The 16,207-nt window shown below is 42.4% G+C and overlaps 1 long non-coding RNA gene across 1 annotated transcript; it reads left to right on the top strand.

The window, feature by feature from the left end:
- The first annotated feature begins 5,138 nt into the window (after positions 1–5,138).
- On the top strand, positions 5,139–5,498 carry LOC116035844. The gene is made up of 2 exons (XR_004101465.2): positions 5,139–5,291; positions 5,421–5,498. It is a non-coding gene; the product is annotated as an uncharacterized LOC116035844 (long non-coding RNA).
- The last annotated feature ends 10,709 nt before the right edge of the window (positions 5,499–16,207 follow it).

Genomic DNA, 16,207 nt, shown 5'->3' with positions numbered 1-16,207 from the left:
TTGGTGACATCAAGAAGATGTAAAATTCGGTGTGGTTAGACGACCTGGAGATGCACGTCCACAGATTTCTCTGGAGAAACACTGAGGAGGGAGAGATTGAAGAGTATGCCATCACCCAACACGGTCTCACGGCAGTTTGTGTAATTGTCACGTTATTTTTAATCTATTGATACGTGTACAACAACACGTTTATCTCGTTTTTTTCGTGGTGCCCAGCACGAAATGGGAACCATCTATTCAGAGGTTGGGTTTTGGAAAAACACAACGGGGAAAGAACGCCTCACACGCCGGGAGGTGGCCACTGGGGATGCGCGACAATAACGGGACGATTGTGATTAGGAAGGCAACAGGGAAAGGACGCCTCACATAATCTCACGTGTACGACAACACGTTTATCTCGTTTTTTTTCGTGGTGGCCAGCACAAAATGGGAACCATCTATTCAGAGGTTGGGTTTCGGAAAAACACAATGGGGAAAGGACCGCCGGGGACGCGCAACAATAACAGGACGGTTGTGATTAGGAAGACTACGGGGAAAGGACACGCGACAATAACAGGATGGTTGTGATTAGGAAGACTACGGGGAAAGGACACGCGACAATAACAGGATGGTTGTGATTAGGAAGACAATGGAGAAAGGACGCCTCACACGCCGGGAGACGGCCACTGGGGACGCACGACAATAACGGGACGGTTGTGATTAGGAAGACAACGGGGAAACAAAACCGCACACGATCCCCGGTTTCCCAGGTGAAAGTCTTGTATTGTTTTGATTAGGAAGACTACTGGGAAAGGACGCCTCACACGCCGGGAGACAGCCACGGGGGACGCGCGACAATAACAGGACGATTGTGATTAGGAAGACAGCGGGGAAAGGACGCCTCACACCAGGAGACAGCCGCTGGGGACGCGCGACAATAACGTGGCGGTTGTGATTAAGAAGACTACGGGGAAACAAAACGTCACACGCGGGACGCAATCCCCGGTCTCCCGGGTGAAAGTCTTGTATTGTTTGACCCATCCAACACCCCGACCAACCTCCCTACGCGGATTTTTCGGCTTTTCATACTACTCCCTATTGTTTTCGTGCTGTGATCACGAGATATGCTTCCCATTGAAATACATTACTTGACATTTTCGTGCTGGCCACCACGAAAAAAATGAGGAAAAACGTCCCAGTGAACACAAATCAATAGATTAAATAACGTGACCATTTCACGAACTGCCGTGAGACTGGGTTGCATCACCAGAGTCAACATTGGCGATCGGCCAGCAGGGTGCATTGCGCAACTGGCCATGAGAGAGACAGCAAAACTGCCCATGTTCACTCACCTGGAGGAGGAACGTAGGATCCTTGAAGAGGATGCCTATGTCAATGACATCCTGACTTCCCATAATGACTTGCAAAAGCTGGACCAGAACATCAAAAGAGTTGAAGAGATCCTGAAGGCATGCGGGTTCTTCCTCAAGCCCTGGGTCCGGTCAGGCCAAAGTGGGAGGCAGGAGATCGTACCAGGAGAACAAGGAGCGGAGTCAAGCACAGTACTCATTGTCCCAAAACCAAATGAGGGCCCTTGGAGTTGGATACCTTGTTGAAGAGGATAAACTGTACCTCATGACTTCAATTAATTTCTGAAAGAGGAAAAAGAAAATGAGAATCGGCCAAAATCACCTTGATGAAGAGCTGAGAGGGAAAACTCCAAACCCACTGACGAGAAGAGAACTGCTAAGCCAAGTAGCTAGCCTGTATGACCCAATAGGCCTCGTCACACCTGCCAAACAAAAGGCCGCCGTTCTTGTCAGAAAGACGTTTCAGGAAGCTGGAGGCAAAACTCTAACCCGAGACACTTGGGACAAACCTCTGTCTGAAAAATTGAGAGAAGAAGCCATCTAACTGTTTGAGGAATACACACGTCTTGGCCAAATCACCTTCCACAGAAGCCTCACACCAGTCAACTGGATTGGAAAACCTTGGGGAATAACATTCTCTGATGGAAGTGACAAGAGCTATGGAGCCATAGTGTACTTCAGATGGGAGACCGAGCAAGGCATACAAGTCAGGTTGGTTGAGTCCAAAGCAAAGCTCACGCTATTGGACCAAAAGGGAGAAGCAGTGAAAGCTGAAATCTGCGATGCTGTCTATGCAGCACGACTTAGAAAGTACGTCGAAAAGCACAGTCGAATAGAAATTGAACGATGGCTCCATCTGCTGGACAGTCAAACTGTGTTGGGAGAGAGAGACAGCTATGTATATCAAACTTTCTTCGCAAACAGAGTTGGAGAGATCCAGAAATCCACATCCATCAAAGACTGGTGGTGGATCCCGGGAGGCCTGAACAGTGCTGCCGTCATAACAAGAGGGGCAGCCCCAGAAGACCTCCAGGAAGATTCCATGTGGCAATATGGACCAGCGCTCCTGTGGCAACCTGTGGAAGAGTGGCCACAGAAGTCAGCCAAAGAAATCACAGCGTATGCTAAGGAAGGCATAGACAAACTTCAAAGGAAATCTTTCTCGGCAGCACTGACCAGAGCACAGGCCAAGAGAAAGAAGAGTGATGTACTTCCTAAAGTGGGAGTTCAGAAGAAGGAAAGTCAGAGTGATGCACAACAGAGTGGGCAAAATAATCCTGATGAACCTAAGACTCAGATCCGAAGACCACCAGCTGGCTCTGCAGTAACAAAACTGATTGACATCAGGAAATTCAGCATCCTGACCAGGCTGATCTGAGTCATTGCCTGGGTTTGGAGAGCTGCAACGAGATGGAAAGAAGTGTTGACCAAGAATTCAGCCTCAGATTAACCAAAGTGGGAGGGAATTCTTTCAACAAACTGGAGATCCAGAGCCAACCAATCTGTATTCACTGTTGGGGAGTGTGAAGATGCATTAAGAGACCTGTTCCTTGCAGCTCAAGAAGGTGTAACCTTTCAAGACACCACTCTCAACAGACAGACATCACTGTTTAGAGATGAAGAGACTGGGCTTTTAGTTTGTGGAGGAAGGTTCCAGATCTTTGATGAGGACGAGACTGCTGTACTAATTCTACCATTCTACATGCTTGGGTGATAAAAGCTGGCTAAAAAGAGAGTTGACAACTGTGTGGTGTGCAGAAAGGCCAGGGCCAGAAAGTGCTAGCAGATCATGAGCGACCTTCCATCCGAGCGAATAACACCAGCCAGACTATTTGAGTATGTATATGGCTGCTAACCTTGCCAATGAAAGGCCCATATATACCAGGACTCAGAGCCAGGAGGACTGCATAGAATACATCAGCCCTAATTATCTTCTGCTTGGAAGGACTGTACCTAGGGAAGACTTAGGAAGCTTTGAGTTTGAAAGCTACTGCTGCAAAAGGTTAAGAGTCATTCAAGCTGAAGTTAACTGGTTCTGGAGGAGGTGGAGTCAGTTGGCTGGACCTAACCATAGACAGTATATAAGAATGGACCAACAGATCCCGTTGCTCTGGACGGAGACCAGTGAAGGCCATTAGAAGCACTTTTCCGGTGATGGCTAGCGTTACTGCGCAGCCTCCAACTGAGAAAGACGATGTAAATGTGCCGTGAGCAACGTGTCTGAAAGTTGTAAGTCTTCTGGTAGCTGTGCCAAGAGAAATCTCAATCATTCCAAATATTGCAGAGACGGAGAGCATAGGTATATGTAAGGAGATAACATAGGCACAGGCTAATTATTGCTAACTAAAATGCTAGTTAACATTAGTAATTACACTTAAACAGCTAATGTGAGACAAAACTGCCTGCGCGCTTCTCCTGTACTATACGGTAATTCCTCTACTATGCGACAGTAAGTCGCGTGGTTATGACACAATCGTTAGCCTATTTTTACTAAAACGTCTGCTACGGAGCCATAACGTGAGGTACAATGTAATGGAGCCTTTTATACATTGTCGTATACATTATTTAGAAATAAACAATGGACAAATAGAGTCTTTAAACGCTTCAGATGTAAAGTTATTCGCTGTCAAAGTGGTGCCAAAATGAATGGCAGTCAATGGAATGCTAACGGGAGGTGATGGCTTGGTATCATCAAAATGGCACCATAGGAGGTTCGCGGTCTGAGGAGAAGCTTACCCCCTTGGACCTAACTTGTTTGCAGTGGCGCAAAAAGTGGGTATGCGCTATATGCAGCGCTCTTGGGGGGCGCCAAAGCGATGGTTAAAAAAATAAATAATAATAATAATCTTTTTTTGGTATTTTCAATATGTAGCTGCTGTTGTACATTTCTAAATCATTTCTACGTTTTCTCAATTTTATTATAGAACATTTTAGAGGACTAACAGGCTAGAGTAGGCGCCCTGTCTCATAAGATTCCATCATAGAATGTTGACATAGAAGAGGGAGGGGGAGGGGGATGGGGGGGAGGGGAGGGAGCGGGTGGGCGCCGTGAGCGCTGAGTGAGCAGGTACGAGCGTACGAGTAGTAAGTTGCCGTCTATGGAAAAAGAGCAAAGCAAAACAGCTGTTGGGGCTAAAAATAGAAAAAGAAAGAGGGAAAAGGAGATAACATGTCCAGGGATGCGACAGCAGTTAAATAAGGATTTAAAGTGTGACGTCTGTGCTTGGAGGCTTGCAAATATTTATGTTAACAGACTAGCTAGCGTTTGCTAACACTGGGAATGTAGCAGCCAAATGGGGGTTTACCATGGAATCATGCATAGATTTGCTACCAAACTTGGAGGCTTGCAAATATTCATGTTAACAGACTGTTGACTAGCTAGTGTTTGCTAACACTAGCAGCTAAAGTGGGGTTTACGGCTAGCTTACAATATGCAACACCAAGGTTGCTGAGCTGAAAACTGATAAATATGAGGTAACAATAAATGACAAGAATCTGGAAAACATAACTAATGCTATAACTCTGGTTTATCATTGAATCATGCATAGATTTGCCAAACTTGGAGGCTTGCAAATATTCATGTTAACAGACTGTTCTCAGACTAGCTAGTGTTTGCTAACACTACCAGCTAAAGTGGGGTTTACGTCTAGCTTAATGCAAACCAATCAATTTTATTAAGGTAAAATAACAACTGGTAAATATAAGGTAGCATGCACAATAGACAAGAAGAAAAATAAATATGAAAAAAATATATAAATATTTAAAATACAAAATGTGAATGTAATTTCAACAGCAGCACAACCTTACTGCATAATAGTTGTCTTATCTGATGCCATCACTAGGCTGATTTAAGAATTGAATTTAGGCTGCTATATTTAACAGTGAGTTAATTTCATTCAGGTGTGCGGATGGTTGATCAGGAAAGACATGGGAAGGCAGCAGGTAGGTCTAACATTAGGTGGAAGTGTAGGGGGAGCAACATGATACCAACAGATTCATTTCTTAATATAATTGATATAGACAAAACTAATGAAAAATCTTACATAATGTTTGTTTGACATTATGTCTTAGTGGAGAAGAACACAGGCAAGGAGTGAATGAGACATACATGAGGTCAGCGATGGCATAACGTAGAGAGGAGACCAGTGATGACATCAGGTAGGAGTTCTATTAGACCACACTAAACTAAATGTCCAGTATGGTTTGAAGTTCTGTTGACCAACCTATTCACTGTGTCCTTTTTGGGAGAAGAAATAGTGCAGACAGAGATGGAAAGCCACTCACCACTCAAATCACATCAACCAGGGGTGATGATTAGGTTTCCAATTGTCACAATTTGGTTGCCAAGGGCAACCAGGCAACCACTGACGTCGCTGATATACTTTAAAATAAACCTTTATTATTTAAAGGTTAACATGATGATGTCCGGCACTTTTTTTTTTGGGGGGGGGGCACCAAAATTGTTGCTGCATACCCCTCTGACACTGGGTAGTTGCGCCACTGCCTGTTTGTGAGGAGTAAGTGGCACACAAAGCAGTGAAACGTGGCCGTTGGAGACGTCGTCTGGCTCGCAGACCAGAACGCTTTGAGGGGTCAGTATAAGCTTGGCAGGGTCGTCTATGTCAACACTGACAAGAAGGGCACTGTGAGAGCTGCAAATATAAGAACCTTCCCAAGCTACCCCATCTCAACTTTGAAGCCTGTTCATGGAGACAAAACAAAGAAACATTAAACCAAAATCCCTGCTACAATTCTTCACAGGGGCGTCAGACGTTTGATTGTGTTAATACCTGTAGAAGAGCAAATGTAAAGCCATCGAAGATGAAGCTGGTGTGACCTCCTTGGGTTCAAGAACCAGGAGGTCAAGTGGGAGGTGTTGCATCAAAAGACAGTAAACAACATAAGCATTCACCTTTTCAACTTCTTTGCAAGATGAAACACCAGCAGGGTGCGAGCAAATGCATGCATTGTGGAACCCATCATTAGCTTGTTTTTTCCTGGGGAACATTTAAACTGGTGCACCTTTGTGAGAGCAGGTGGTGTGAAATGTTTGGGAGAAAACATTTCACTGGAATTTCTTCATGGAAGAGGAGACTCTCATTAAGACTCATTCAGCTCATTTGAGAAAACTGGAGATGCAACTGGTAGGGAAATGGACATTCTGTAAAATTGTTGCAAGTTGTTAAGTTTTATTTGTGTGGAGATTTGAGACCAATTGTCTGATTTGATCGTTCTATTTGGGAAACAATGATTGATGCCAATCTAATTGACAATTGTTTTTTTTCATATTGTATTGGAAATGTATAGTTTTCAGTTAATATATTGATACCAGATACCAGAGAAACTTGAAGCTATCTGTTTGTCTGATTTTTGCTGGAAGAAGTTTCCCCTTAGACTTAGTTATTTTTAATTGCTATTTATGATGTGATTACAGTGACTACAATGGAATGATGTATTTAATTTGAAAATGTCTTTACTTACAGTAATGCTTATTTTTTTTGTTTTTGCCTTCAAAGGTTATCAACCTAGCTACAATCTTCTACTGCTAGTAGTAATTCTTCCGCTGCTTGTACCTATGAACTGAAATCCATCTGAAACAAACTAAACTGGAATTAAATATAGAAGAAGTCAGAAGATAATTGAGTTGTCCATTGCGTCTTTCAGTCCTTGAATTGTCAAAATCTTGATTTGGTTGGAGCTGGGTTTTCTACATAACTCCAGGGTAGATATGGACAGACTGGGCATCAATGGGAATTGTAGTATCTGTAGTATGTGAATCAGCTTTAAAATTCAACGGGGAGCCATATTTGGCCATTTGGGGCCAGTGCAAAATCAGGCACTTTAGCAATAGAATTGTCAAAATGTTGATTTGATTTGATTTGGTTGGAGCTGGGTTTTCTCCATAACTACAGGGTAGATATGGACAGGCTTGACATCAATGGCAATTGTGGTATCTGTAGTATTTGAATCAGCTTTAAAATTCAACGGGGAGCCATATTTGGCCATTTGGGACCAGTGCAAAGTCAGGCACTTCAGCAATAGAATTGTCAAAATGTTGATTTGGTTGGAGATGGGGTTTTCTCCAGAACTCCAGGGTAGATATGGACAGGCTTGGCATCAATGGGAATTGTAGTTTCTGTAGTATGTGAATCAGCTTTAAAATTCAATGGGGAGCCATATTTGGCCATTTGGGGCCAGTGCAAAATCAGGCACTTTAGCAATAGAATTGTCAAAATGTTGATTTGATTTGGTTAGAGCTGGGTTTTCTCCATAACTCCAGGGTAGATATGGACAGGCTGTGCATCAATGGGAATTGTAGTATCTGTAGTATGTGAATCAGCTTTAAAATTCAACGGGGAGCCATATTTGGCCATTTGGGGCCAGTGCAAAGTCAGGCACTTTTGCAATAGAATTGTCAAAATCTTGATTTGGTTGGAGCTGGGTTTTCTCCATAACTCCAGGGTAGATATGGACATGCTGTGCATCAATGGGAATTGTAGGAGCTGCTGTATGTGAATCAGCTTTTTAGCCATTTGGGGCCATTGCAAAGTCAGGCACTGTTGCGTCAAAAGACAGTAAACAACATAAGCATTCACCTTTTCAACTGCAGCAAGAGGCGAGAAAATGCATGCATTGTGTAGAGAGTCGAAGTGTGAACCATACATAACTTGACAGTGATAACCGCTGTGTGGCAGCGAAGACAAAAGGATTAATGGCCTGAAGTCAGGAAAGCTGTTGTCGCAGAGAGGAGGATTGACTGACATCTCAACATGGCGGAGTAAGCTCTTAGGAAAACAGTGAAGGAGGTGAAGCAAAGAAAAACTTTAGCTAAAAGCGCTTTTACGAAGCAGGCAAACTTCCTCAGCAGAGGCACAAAACGCATGACTAAAAGAGAACTAGAAGAGGAGTTCAAGAAGCTCACGTCGGAGGCGAAGAAGGTCAGTGAGACAAATGACGAATACGGGGCTGGCCTTCTGGCAGACATTGAAGCTGAAACCGATGATGCTGAAGAAGCTGACCTGAGCAAGCAGCAGCAGACTGAACTTGAGAAGACGTTCCAAGAATACGAAGCACGATTCGATGAGGTCAGGGAGATGATCCAGTCCAACCTATGGCCTAGGTACGGCGAAAACAAGATGAAGTCTGCAATCCATGAAGCCGAGACCGAGCCTGTGATGGAGTTGCTCAAATACCGGTTACCGCTGTAAATAGAGATGGCTACGAGCTACGGTGGGATAGTACGAAAACACAAGTCCAAAATGTAATCACAAGCCTAGCAGAGTTTGAGATGTGGATTCCAGTAGCAGAAAAAGAAAGGCTGGAAGGCAGAGTGAAGGATCTGAAAGCATTCAGCAACAACCTTGAAGCAAAGAGGGCAGAATTTCTCACAGCGCAAAGAATTGCAGAAGAGGAGAGAGACAGAGGGAAAGTACCGCAGATGCCCGTGTCAGCTCCACAGCCGACACGGAGGGTAAAACCAACCTGTCTACCCAGGTTCAGTGGGTATAAAAGGAATTTCCATCGATGGAGAAGAGACTGGGAGAGTCTACAAAAGCAGGGGGAACCAACAGGCTCAGTCGAAGTAAAGAAGATCCAACTCCTTGACAGTGTAGATGATAGGATATGCAGAGACCTCCGTTTGTCTTCTTACAACAATGCTAAGGACATGTTTAGGGTTCTGAACAGATATGGAAACAAGTCTACAATTGCCTTGGAGATAATGGAGTTCTGGAGAAAATTCCTGCTTTAAAAATGTCCAATTAAAGCTATTTTAGATCTTTTTCAGGCTGCTAATTAAAACTCTTTTTCAGGCTGCTCTAAAAACAAAGCATCCTGTTTGGCCAGACTCATTTCACCGCAGGGTGATAATACACCACCCCTAGACTGTCAGGCGGGTAATATCGCACCATTCTGATGTAGGATTTTAAAATTAAACACTTTGAAAATGTCCAATTAAAGCCATATTTTAACTCTTTTTCAGGCTGCGCTAAAAACGGAACCTATTTAGCCAGACTCATTTCACGTCGGAGTGATAGCATACCACCCAAGACTGTCACTCGGGTAATTTTGGACTATTTTTTTTTTTTTTTTTAGATACATTTTTTTATTATTTTTTAGCACCATTTATCATCCAGAAATACAGAAAAATTCCACAATATGTGCCAGGTAATGTCCAGTGGTGCATAGAACAGATAAATTGTACAAGAACAAACCAGCGTTGAGCTATCATTTTCTCAGTTGCAGTTGAGCCGGCTATCCAAATCTTCCTCTGTCTCTCAAGCAGGTGTAATTTAGAGTCTTCATTAAGTAACTGTGGTGTTCCAACCTTAGCGCTAGGTGGCGCTGTGTGCAATGAATCCAGTTTAGAGTAGAAGAAGAGAATGTAGTAGAAGAGAGGAGAAGAAGAGTCATGGTCCATATAGACACCTGTATGCTGGCACATTACCTGGTTGGTTGGAATAAAGTTAAGTGAATAAGTCAAGACAGAGTCGGTATGTTACGACACAACAGTAACAAAACAATCGGGTCAGTAGGGATTAGATATCCTATCACATCAGATTGTATTGATGTTGTTTTATACCAGAACTCATGCACCTATTCACACTCCCAGACCATATGTAGAAAAGTTCCAGTTTGTTCAGGAGTGGGAATGGATTTCGAGACCTATCTCTTCTGAGGAGTCTAATATGTTCTATGGCATATGTTGAAGTGGATATACAGGTGATTTGGGTTCTTCAAACAGTGGAATATGTTGTCTCTGTCTCCCAAATAATTGCCTTCCCCTCAGGGCTCAGCTCTCGTTCCCATTTCTTTACTATTGGGAGTTCTCCTATGGATATTTGCGTCAGTTTAGCATAAATCTTGGACACTAATCCTCTCTCAGGAAAATCAACAAACAAATTTAATGACTGGGTGCGCCACAAGACTGTTTCCCCATGGCACTCCATAACATTTTAGGGCTGATCTTAAGCGCAGATTAAAGTAGAAGGATGTCCTGGGGATCTCAAAACTAGCTCTCAGGTCTTCAAAACTCAACATACCTTTCTCATTAAATAGCTGGTCTAAAGTATAAATACCTCTGTCACTCCACTGCTTACAAGCAAAGGGTTTGTTACCAGACACTAAGTGTGCATTGGGCCATTTTGCGGTACTCAAATTGACCAATTGGCTTTGAACACTACTTAATATAGTTCCATAGTAACTCGCTGTAGTGAAGCGTGTATGGTGATGCCCAAATATGTAATTTTGCTTTGGGTTGGTATTGTAACACTAATGACAGATGTAACATGTCTGTTGTTCAATAAAAGAAGATTAGATGTATTCCAGTTAATTTTATAACCGGAGAATGAGCCAAATACGTTGAAGATCTTAAGAATTTTTGGGATAGAGTCCTTAAGATCAGAGATGTATATCAAAATATCATCTGCAAATGATGCTATTGAGCTGCTGTTGGATTTAATCGGGACATTACAGATTTTATTTTGCCTTATGGCTTGGGCTAACGGTTCAAGGGAGATTGCAAACAGCATGGGGGAAAGCGGGCATCCCTGTCGCGAGCCCCGCTGGATGGGAAATGGCTGAGAATGCAAGCCATTGGTTGAGACTATGGCCGTGGGATTCGCATATAGAGTACACACCATGTCAATGAATTTGGCCCCAGGCCACAAGTAGTTCCACTCTAGGCGGTCAAAAGCCTTTTCCGCGTCCACTGATAAAACTGCTGCCGTTGTTGGAAGGTTTTTGGCTTCTTCTATTATATGAAATAGTCCGCGTACATTGTCTGCAGCATGACGCTTTGGTATAAAACCTGGTTGGTCGGGGTGGACTAGCTTCTCGACAAAGCTCTCTAGGCAGAGAGCCAAGACTTTGGAATAAAGCTTAATATCAGTCCCGATGAGGCTGATGGGCCTGAAATTTGAGCGATCCATAAGATCTTTGCCCTTTTTGGGTATAACAGAAATTAGCGCAGTGTTGGTTTGTTGGTGGAAAGTACCCATCTCTATGGCTGGAGTTAGTTTGTAAAATGGTAGGTCCTAATATGTCAAAATACTGTAGAAGAAGTTCTGATGGAATTCCATCCAACCCTGGCGTTTTCCCTTTTTTAACTGTTTTTAATGCTGATTTAAGTTCCTCTAACGTTATACGTTGCCCCAGTTCTTCTGCCTCCTCTGGGTCACGAAGATGCAGGTTTAGTTCTTTTAGGAACTCCTGGCACTGTGTCGGATCTGGGTTGCAGGAGGACTCATACAAATTTAAATAGGATTGAAAAGTGGCGCTGATATCCTTAGGATTTGTTGAGATATCTCTGTCTGTGCGGCTGCTGTTGATAGTAGCTCTGGATTCGCTTTGTTTTAATTTCAGAGCAAGCAATTTACTTGGTTTACAGCTATTAAAATAATAATTTTGCCTCACTCTGTGCATTATAAATTCAGCTCTCCTTCTTAGCAGATCATTTAGCTCTATTCGACTTGTGACCAGAAGAGTGTGTAGATTTAGAAAAACAAGTCTTAAAGGTGCCCTGCCACACAAAACCGTTTTTACTTGCATTTTTTGAAATATGTTACATCCAGATGTGTTTGTTATGTCGTGAATGTGAAAATGAGCTGCCACCTCCTCTGTCAGCTCTAACCACTGAAAAGAAATAAGTGGAGAAATCAGGCCAATTACAAAAGCTGGTCAGTCTGACATGTTGCCTGAGCTCATTACTATTCATGAGCTCGCACAGTTGCGCTGGGTAAAGGATGCTGATAGCCAGGCTCTCATTGGCTAGCTGTTAGCCAATCAGAGTCAAGCAACTCAGCTTGTTGAATATTAATGAGAACTGGCAAAAATCGAGCTGAGTCTTCCTAAAGGCTTTCTATACCACGCTAGAATGGCTTGAAACAAGGTAACCAAAGCATTTTAAAAAAAAAAATGTTACAGAGTCCATGGTAGCACTTTAGACATTACCACAAAGTAATGAAATATGTGTGGCAGGACACCTTTAAGAGACTGCTCTAAAGATTTCCAGCATTCTTCCAACTCCGCAATCCTGCCTCTCTTTTCCTCTTCAGGTTGACCACGAAGGAAGATGTGAAATCTCTAATAAATTCTTTAGTTGGCTAAAGGTGTTTTAGTGTTGATTGATATGAACTCACTAAATTCTGCATCAAAAGTTGTGTTCTGGAGAAGGGAATTATTAAATTGCCACCTCCTAGATCTTTCTCCTAACATATCACAATGGAATGTGGTTATCAGCGCACTGTGATCAGACAGAATTGCTGGTTCCATTGCTATCGTGTGAAACATTGCCTTAAGCTCACTGGAGCACAAAATATAATCAATGCGGGAGTGGGTGAGGTGATGTGTGGAAAATAAGGTGTAATCCTTGCTAGTAGGGTTGTGCATTCTCCATATACAGTTGTGTTCCAAATAATTGCAGTGTGTTTAAAAAAGTGAATAATGGTGAAAATCCTTAGAATAGCTATTCATTCCATAATATCAATGCATTGGGAACACTGCACATTCAATTCCAAATCAAAACATGACCAAAATTGATCAAGTTTGTGTTATACCTATATTATTAGGCTGTTCAAGAAAATAGCAGTATTTGCATTTTTCTTTACAAACTCAAACATTTACTGTATAAACTGAAAAATGTCTCACGGTTTTGCTTTACTTTGAATCACTGCACTAATATTTAGTTGCATAACCATTATTTCTGAGAACTGCTTCACATCTGTGTTGCATGGAGTCGACCAATTTCTGGCACCTGTGAACAGGTATTCCAGCCCAGGACCATTGAACTACATTCCACAATTCCTCTGCATTACTGGGTTTTGCCTCAGAAACAGCATTTCTGATGTCACCCCACAAGTTTTCTATGGGATTGAGGTCTGGGGATTGGGCTGGCCACTCCATAACATCAATCTTGTTCATCTGGAACCAAGACTTTGCTCGCTTACTGGTGTGTTTTGGGTCATTGTCTTGTTGAAAGACCCATTTCAAAGGCATTTCCTCTTCAGCATAAGGCAACATGACCTCTTCAAGTATTTTGATGTATTGAAACTGATCCATGATCCCTGGTATGTGATAAATGAGCCCAACACCACAGTATGAGAAACATCCCCATAACATGATTTTAGCACCACCATGCTTTACTGTCTTCACAGTGTACTGTGGCTTGAAGTCAGCGCATGGGGGTCGTCGGACAAACTGTCTGCGGCCCCTAGACCCAAAAAGAACAATTTTGCTCTCAACAGTCCACAGAATGTTGCCCCATTTCTCCTTTGGCCAGTCAGTGTGTCCTTTGGCAAATTTCAACCTATTCAGTACATGTCTTTTTTTCAGCAATGGGACTTTGCTGATAGCTTTGCTTCACATAGCCTTCTTCTGATCGTAACAGTACTCACAGGTAACTTTAAGTGTTCTTTGATTTTCCTGGGGCTGATCATTGGTTGAGCCTTTGCCATTTTGGCTATTCTTCGATCCATTCGAATGGTAGTTGACCGTTTTTTCCCACGTCGTTCAGGCTTTGGATGCCATTTCAAGGCATTTGAAATCATTTTGGCTGAGCGGTCTATAATTTTCTGCACTTCTTTATATGTTTTCCCCTCTCCAATCAACTTTTTTATCAAAGTCTGCAGTTCCTCAGAGCAATGTCTGGAACGACCCATTTTGCTGAGTATTTCAGTGTGAAATGCACTATAACCAGCATGCACAACATTTGCTTCATTCCTTCCTTAAATATGGGCCATAATTGACACCTGTTTCTTCACAGAATCAATCACCTCACTAATTGAACACAACACTGCTATTATTTTGAACATGCCCCTTTCAATTACAGATTCAATTACACAGAATGAGCAGCATGCATGTCATGACTGTTGGGTCTGTTGGTTTTCTATGACTCTACAACACTTACTAGTAAATTATTTGCCATGTAGAAATATCACTTCTACCAAAAAAATTGATTTATGAGGTGAGTGATGTTGGACTGCTATTATTTTGAACACAACTGTATCTGTAAGATGGTGGGATTCCACAACTGCTCTAAACATGTCTGATATACGTTTTTGGGCTTTTGTGTGATTGACCCCTGATCTATCCTGATTTAAATATAGTACTGTATTCATGTCTAATTATAGGGGGTATAATTAGTGAATATTCATTGAGAGAGAGTAATTCATTGGTTAGGCGCGGCGAAAAACTTTCATCATATGTAGACGGTGCATGTACCGAAACAAAGGCTATTTTCCTACTCCTTATCGTGGTACATATATAAGATAGCCTGCCTGATAGGTCTTTATTATTTTTGTCTACGGTGAGTGCACATTTCCGCAACACAATGGAGCCCTTGGTTTTGGTGTCGTCACTAGAGGAGGCAGCAACTTTGAAGTATTTATTTTGTAGACAATTTTGATCTCTTTTACGTAAATGTGACTCTTGTATAAGCGCTACATCTATGTTCTTCCTTCTTAAATAGTCCAGGAATTTAGCTCGTTTGATCGGCCCGTTTAGCCCCCTGATGTTAGGGACTGTTCATTATTTAATTAAGGGGCCACCGGAGGAATATTGTGGCCTCTAACCTAAAAAGACGTGACCCTCCCCTCGTCAGTAATAATTTTCCTATGACCCTCCAAACTGATTTGAAAAAGAGGAATGACCCTCCCCTCGCGTGCAAGTTTGCACTTAGCAAAGAAGTACAGATACCATTTGATTTTTACAGCCATGACGGACACGAGTTAATCTCTGCATTCTTATCTTACATATCACACTCCTCTGTTATGGTGTGGTGGCCATTTCAGTAGATTTACTCACTAACATTGTTGTGGAAACACAATAAGTATGGAAACTAAATTACTTCAGATACTAAGTTACTCCTCTAGTAAACTAGTATTGATATGAAATAAAACAATAAAACATTGAGACCATTCAGCAAAGGACGCTGGGATATAGGCTAACCAATTCAACACTGGTTGCTATGGACTTGTCACTAGGCTTCGTCATTGTATATTTTAGCACATAGGTAAAGCTGCCGAAGCTGAACATTATATTCCAAAACATATATGTTTATTTTTAAAGCAGATTTTAAGTTACATTGTAACAATTTAACAATTCGCCCTTATGAAATCCAATCGCGGCACGGCTGTTTTGGAACGCAATAGACAGACGCTTAAATTCAACTAAAATGTAACGGTGAACAATCAGTGTTGGACCGACAGTCTGTTGAGATGCCTCTCCAAACTCACCATAAAACGTTAAGACACGTTGAGAAAAAAAGATCTCTATTTTGCCGTAATCCAATGACACAAAAAAAGTAATCCACAGCGATCAGTAGATCCACAAACAGAGGCACGGTGTATCCAGCAAGGCCGATACGAGCGTCACATTCACCAGCCAGCTCCAACCACGTGAACGAGGCCTCTCCACTTCGCCGTTTAAACAAAGTGGAATAAACGCATAAAAGTCAAAATCTACACAAAACCCGCAATCAATTAGTAAGCTGATATCACATGTATATACATGGCATTTAGGAAACCTTTATTGCAAGGTTGGCACGGTAAGATGTCCAGACTAGTGCAACAGTAAGTTTCGTTTTTTGCGTCCTGCTGCTCCCATCGTCAGCCAGGTAATAATTTTTTTACTAAAGCAGTATATGAAATCAGATGTATTACCTATCACAATTTAGTTGTTTTGTGTTATTTAAGATATTTATAAAATATGTGGTCATGCCAGATGTAATTATTCCACTCATTTTTTTAAACAATGCAATTACCTGTTTGAGCCACCAGGGGGACAGTGCTCCTCCTGCCCCCCCCCCCAGCAAACTCCACGTATGCGGTCAGACCATCTGCTAGGGGGCCGAGACTGAGAGC

Source organism: Sander lucioperca, chromosome 16 (assembly GCF_008315115.2).
Source record: "Sander lucioperca isolate FBNREF2018 chromosome 16, SLUC_FBN_1.2, whole genome shotgun sequence".
Taxonomy (NCBI): domain Eukaryota; kingdom Metazoa; phylum Chordata; class Actinopteri; order Perciformes; family Percidae; genus Sander; species Sander lucioperca.
Note: the sequence above shows the minus strand (reverse complement) of the source record. Positions and strands in the feature narration are given on the sequence as shown.